Genomic DNA, 6762 nt, shown 5'->3' on the forward strand with positions numbered 1-6762 from the left:
AATCCCGATCCCCTGTGTACAAGGGGTTAAATCTCGATCCCCAGTGTACAAAGGGTTAGCCCCCAATCCCCAATGTACAAGGGGTTAACCCCCGATCCCCAGTGTACAAGGGGTTAACCCCGATCCCCAGTGTACAAGGGGTTTACCCCCGATCCCCAGTATACAAGGCATTAACCCCCGATCCCCAGTGTACAAGGGGTTAACCCCCGATCCCCCGTGTACAAGGGGTTAACCCCAATCACCGGTGTACAAGGCGTTAACCCCGATCCCCGGTGTACAAGGGGTTAACCCCCGATCCCCAGTGTACAAGGGGTTAACCCCCGAACCCAGTGTACAAGTGGTTAACCCCGATCCCCAGTGTACAAGGCGTTAACTGCCGATCCCCGGTGTACAAGGGCGTAACCCAGATCCCCAGTGTACAAGGGGTTAACCCCCGATCCCCAGTGTACAAGGGGTTAACCCCGATCCCCAGTGTAAAAGGGGTTAACCCCCGATCCCCAGTGTACAAAGGGTTAACCCCGATCCCCAGTGTACAAGGGGTTAACCCCGATCCCCAGTATACAAGGCGTTAACCCCGATCCCCAGTATACAAGGGTTTAACCCCCGATCCCCAGTGTACAAGGGGTTAACCCCCGATCCCCAGTGTACAAGGGGTTAACACCGATCCCCAGTGTACAAGGGGTTTACCCCCGATCCCCAGTATACAAGGCGTTAACCCCCGATCCCCAGTGTACAAGGGGTTAACCCCCGATCCCCCGTGTACAAGGGGTTAACCCCAATCACCGGTGTACAAGGCGTTAACCCCGATCCCCGGTGTACAAGGGGTTAAACCCCGATCCCCAGTGTACAAGGGGTTAACCCCCGTACCCAGTGTACAAGGGGTTAACCCCGATCCCCAGTGTACAAGGCGTTAACTGCCGATCCCCGGTGTACAAGGGCGTAACCCCGATCCCCAGTGTACAAGGGGTTAACCCCGATCCCCAGTGTACAAGGGGTTAACACCCGATCCCCAGTATACAAGGATTTAACCCCCAATCCCCAGTGTACAAGGGTTAACCCCCGATCCACAGTATACAAGGGGTTAACCCCCAATCCTCAGTGTACAAGGGTTAACCTCCGATCCGCAGTGTACAAGGGGTTAACCCCCGATCCCCGGTGTACAAGGGGTTAACCCCGATCCCCAGTGTACAAGGGGTTAACCCCCGATCCCCCGTGTACAAGGGGTTAACCCCAATCACCGGTGTACAAGGCGTTAACCCCGATCCCCGGTGTACAAGGGGTTAACCCCCGATCCCCCGTGTACAAGGGGTTAACCCCAATCACCGGTGTACAAGGCGTTAACCCCGATCCCCGGTGTACAAGGGGTTAACCCCCGATCCCCAGTGTACAAGGGGTTAACCCCCGAACCCAGTGTACAAGGGGTTAACCCCGATCCCCAGTGTACAAGGCGTTAACTGCCGATCCCCGGTGTACAAGGGCGTAACCCCGATCCCCAGTGTACAAGGGGTTAACCCCCGATCCCCAGTGTACAAGGGGTTAACCCCGATCCCCAGTGTAAAAGGGGTTAACCCCCGATCCCCAGTGTACAAAGGGTTAACCCCGATCCCCAGTGTACAAGGGGTTAACCCCGATCCCCAGTATACAAGGCGTTAACCCCGATCCCCAGTATACAAGGGTTTAACCCCCGATCCCCAGTGTACAAGGGGTTAACCCCCGATCCCCAGTGTACAAGGGGTTAACACCGATCCCCAGTGTACAAGGGGTTTACCCCCGATCCCCAGTATACAAGGCGTTAACCCCCGATCCCCAGTGTACAAGGGGTTAACCCCCGATCCCCCGTGTACAAGGGGTTAACCCCAATCACCGGTGTACAAGGCGTTAACCCCGATCCCCGGTGTACAAGGGGTTAAACCCCGATCCCCAGTGTACAAGGGGTTAACCCCCGAACCCAGTGTACAAGGGGTTAACGCCGATCCCCAGTGTACAAGGCGTTAACTGCCGATCCCCGGTGTACAAGGGCGTAACCCCGATCCCCAGTGTACAAGGGGTTAACCCCGATCCCCAGTGTACAAGGGGTTAACACCCGATCCCCAGTATACAAGGCGTTAACCCCCAATCCCCAGTGTACAAGGGTTAACCCCCGATCCACAGTATACAAGGGGTTAACCCCCAATCCTCAGTGTACAAGGGTTAACCTCCGATCCGCAGTGTACAAGGGGTTAACCCCCGATCCCCGGTGTACAAGGGGTTAACCCCGATCCCCAGTGTACAAGGGGTTAACTGCCGATCCCCGGTGTACAAGGGCGTAACCCCGATCCCCAGTGTACAAGGGGTTAACCCCGATCCCCGGTGAACAAGGCGTTAACCTCCGATCCCAGTGTACAAGTGGGTAACGCCCGATCCCCAGTGTACAAGGGGTTAACACCGATCCCCAGTGTACAAGGGGTTTACCCCCGATCCCCAGTATACAAGGCGTTAACCCCCGATCCCCGGTGTACAATGGGTTAACCCCCGATCCCCCGTGTACAAGGGGTTAACCCCAATCACCGGTGTACAAGGCGTTAACCCCGATCCTCGGTGTACAAGGGGTTAACCCCCGATCCCCAGTGTACAAGGGGTTAACCCCCGAACCCAGTGTACAAGGGGTTAACCCCGATCCCCAGTGTACAAGGCGTTAACTGCCGATCCCCGGTGTACAAGGGCGTAACCCCGATCCCCAGTGTACAAGGGGTTAACCCCGATCCCCAGTGTACAAGGGGTTAACACCCGATCCCCAGTATACAAGGCGTTAACCCCCGATCCCCAGTGTTCAAGGAGTTAACCCCGATCCCCAGTGTACTAGGGGTTAACCCCCAATCCTCAGTGTACAAGGGTTAACCTCCGATCCGCAGTGTACAAGGGGTTAACCCCCGATCCCCGGTGTACAAGGGGTTAACCCCGATCCCCAGTGTAGAAGGGGTTAACCCCCGATCCCCAGTATACAAGGGGTTACCCCCGATCCCCAGTGTACAAGGCGTTAACCCCCGATCCCCAGTGTACAAGGGGTTAACCCCCGATCCCCAGTGTACAAGGGGTTAACCCCGATCCCCGGTGAACAAGGCGTTAACCTCCGATCCCAGTGTACAAGGGGGTAACGCCCGATCCCCAGTGTACAAGGCGTTAACCCCCAATCGCCAGTGTACAGGGCATTAATCCCAATCCCGTGTACAAGGGGTTAACCAACAAACCCTGGTGTATGAGGGGTTAACCCGAAGCCCAATGAACAAGGGATAACCCATGATCCCCAGTGTACAAGGCGTTGAGCCCCGATCTCCAGTGTACAAACGATTAACCCCCGATTCCCAGTGTACAAGGGGTTAAACCCCATTCCCCGTGTACACGGGGTTAACTCCCGATCCCCATTGTACAATAGTTAATACTAAACCTAGTGTACAAGGGGTTAACTCCCGATCCCCAGGATACAAGGGGTTAACCCCCAATCCGCAGTGTACAAGAGGTTAACTCCGATCCCCAGTGTACAAGGGGTTAACCCCCAATCCCCGATGTACAAGGGGTTAATCCCCAAATCCCAGTGTACAAGGCATTAAACCCAAACGCCAGTGTACAGGGGATTAATCCCGATCCCCTGTGTACAAGGGGTTAAATCTCGATCCCCAGTGTACAAAGGGTTAACCCCCAATCCCCAATGTACAAGGGGTTAACCCCAGAACCCCAGTGTAATAGGGGTTAACCCCGATAGCCAGTGTACACGGGGTTAACCCCCGATCCCCAGTGTACAAGGGGTTAACCCCGATCCCCAGTGTACAAGGGGTTACCCCCGATCCCCAGTGTACAAGGGGTTAACCCCGATCCCCAGTGTACAAGGGGTTAACCCCGATCCCCGGTGTACAAGGGTTAACCCCCGATCCCCAGTGTACACGGGGTTAACCCCGATCCCCAGTGTACAAGGGGTTAACCCCTGATCTCCGGTGTACAAGGGTTAACACCGATCCCCAGTGTACAAGGGTTAACCCCCGATCCCCAGTGTACAAGGGGTTAACCCCCAATCCCCAGTGTACAAGGGGTTAACCCCGATCACCAGTGTACAAGGGTTAACCCCGATCCCCAGTGTACAAGGGTTAACCCCGATCCCCAGTGTACAAGGGGTTACCCCCGATCCCCAGTGTACAAGGGTTAACCCCTAATCCCCGGTGTACAAGGGTTAACCCCCGATCCCCAGTGTACAAGGGGTTAACCCCCGAACACCGGTGTACAAAGGGTTAACCACCGATCCATGGTATACAAGGGGTTAACCCCGATCCCCAGTGTACAAGGGGTTAAGCCCGATCCACAGTGTACAAGGAGTTAATCTTCGATCCACAGTGTACAAGGGGTTAACCCCGATCCCCAGTGTACAAAGGGTTAACCACCGATCCATGGTATACAAGGGGTTAACCCCGATCCCCAGCGTACAAGGGGTTAACCCCCATCCCCAGTGTACAAGGGGTTAACCACGATCCCCAGTGTACAAGGGGTTAACCCCCAATCCCCGATGTACAAGGGGTTAATCCCCGAATCCCAGTATAAAAGGCGTTAACCCCGATCCCAGTGTAAAAGGGGTTAACCCCCGATCCCCAGTGTACAAGGGGTTAACCCCGATCCCCAGTGTACAAGGGGTTAACCCCGATCCCCAGTATACAAGGCGTTAACCCCGATCCCCAGTATACAAGGGGTTAACCCCCGATCCCCAGTGTACAAGGGGTTAACCCCGATCCCCAGTGTACAAGGGGTTTACCCCCGATCCCCAGTATACAAGGCGTTAACCCCCGATCCCCAGTGTACAAGGGGTTAACCCCAGATCCCCCTTTTACAAGGGGTTAACCCCAATCACCGGTGTACAAGGCGTTACCCCGATCCCCGGTGTACAAGGGGTTAACCCCCGATCCCCAGTGTACAAGGGGTTAACCCCTGAACCCAGTGTACAAGGGGTTAACCCCGATCCCCAGTGTACAAGGCGTTAACCGCCGATCCCCGGTGTACAAGGGCGTAACCCCGATCCCCAGTGTACAAGTGGTTAACCCCCGATCCCCAGTGTACAAGGGGTTAACCCCGATCCCCGGTGTACGAGGGGTTAACCCCCGATCCCCAGTATACAAGGCGTTAACCCCCGATCCCCAGTGTTCAAGGAGTTAACCCCGATCCCCTGTGCACTAGGGGTTAACCCCCAATCCCCAGTGTACAAGGGTTAACCCCCGATCCACAGTATACAAGGGGTTAACCCCCGATCCCAGTGTACAAGGCGTTAACCCCCGATCCCTGGTGTACAAGGGGTTAATCCCGATCCTCAGTGTACAAGGGTTAACCTCCGATCCGCAGTGTACAAGGGGTTAACCCCTGATCCCCAGTGTACAAGGGGTTAACCCCTGATCCCCAGTGTACAAGGGTTTAACCCCTGATCCCCAGTGTGCAAGGGGTTAACACCCGATCCGCAGTGTACAAGGGGTTAACCCCGATCCCCGGTGTACAAGGGTTAACCCCGATCCCCAGTGTACAAGGGTTAACCCCGGTCCCCAGTGTACAAGGGGTTAACCCCCAATCCCCAGTGTACAAGGGGTTACCCCCAATCCCCAGCGTACAAGGGGTTAACCCCCGATCGCCAGTGTACAAGGGGTTAACCAACAAACCCTGGTGTATGAGGGGTTAACCCGAAGCCCAGTGAACAAGGGGTAACCCATGATCCCCAGTGTACAAGGCGTTGTGCCTCGATCTCCAGTGTACAAGCGATTAACCCCCGATTCCCAGTGTACAAGGGGTTAAACCCCATTCCCCAGTGTACAAGGGGTTAACTCCCGATCCCCAGGATACAAGGGGTTAACCCCCAATCCGCAGTGCACAAGAGGTTAACCCCGATCCCCAGTGTACAAGGGGTTAACCCCAGATCCCCAGTGTACAAGGGGTTAACCCCCGATCCCCAGTGTACAAGGGGTTAACCCCGATCCCCAGTGTACAAGGGGTTAACCCCAGATCCCCAGTATACAAGGGGTTACCCCCGATCCCCAGTGTACAAGGGGTTAACCCCGATCCCCAGTGAACAAGGCGTTAACCTCCGATCCCAGTGTACAAGGGGTTAACCCCCGATCCCAGTGTAAAAGGGGTTAACCCCCGATCCCCAGTATACAAGGGGTTACCCCGATCCCCAGTGTACAAGGCGTTAACCCCCGATCCCCAGTTTACAAGGGGTTACCCCCGATCCCCAGTGTACAAGGGGTTAACCCCGATCCCCGGTGAACAAGGCGTTAACCCCCGATCCCCAGTGTACAAGGGGTTAACCCCCGATCCCCAGTGTACAAGGCGTTAACCCCCAATCGCCAGTGTACAAGGCATTAATCCCGATCCCGTGTACAAGGGGTTAACCAACAAACCCTGGTGTATGAGGGGTTAACCCGAAGCCCAGTGAATAAGGGGTAACCCATGATCCCCAGTGTACAAGGCGTTGAGCCCCGATCTCCAGTGTACAAGCGATTAATCCCCGATTCCCAGTGTACAAGGGGTTAAACCCCATTCCCCAGTGTACAAGGGGTTAACCCCCGAGCCCCCGTGTACAAGGGGTTACCCCCGATCCCCAGTGTACAAGGATTAACCCCGACCCCCTGTGTACAAGGGTTAACCCCTGATCCCCGGTGTACAAGGGTTAACCCCCGATCCCCAGTGTACAAGCGGTTAACCCCGAACCCCAGTGTACAAGGGTTAACCCCCGATCCCCAGTGTACAAGGGGTTAACCC

Source organism: Pristiophorus japonicus, unplaced genomic scaffold, assembly GCF_044704955.1.
Source record: "Pristiophorus japonicus isolate sPriJap1 unplaced genomic scaffold, sPriJap1.hap1 HAP1_SCAFFOLD_204, whole genome shotgun sequence".
In the NCBI taxonomy this organism is placed as follows: domain Eukaryota; kingdom Metazoa; phylum Chordata; class Chondrichthyes; family Pristiophoridae; genus Pristiophorus; species Pristiophorus japonicus.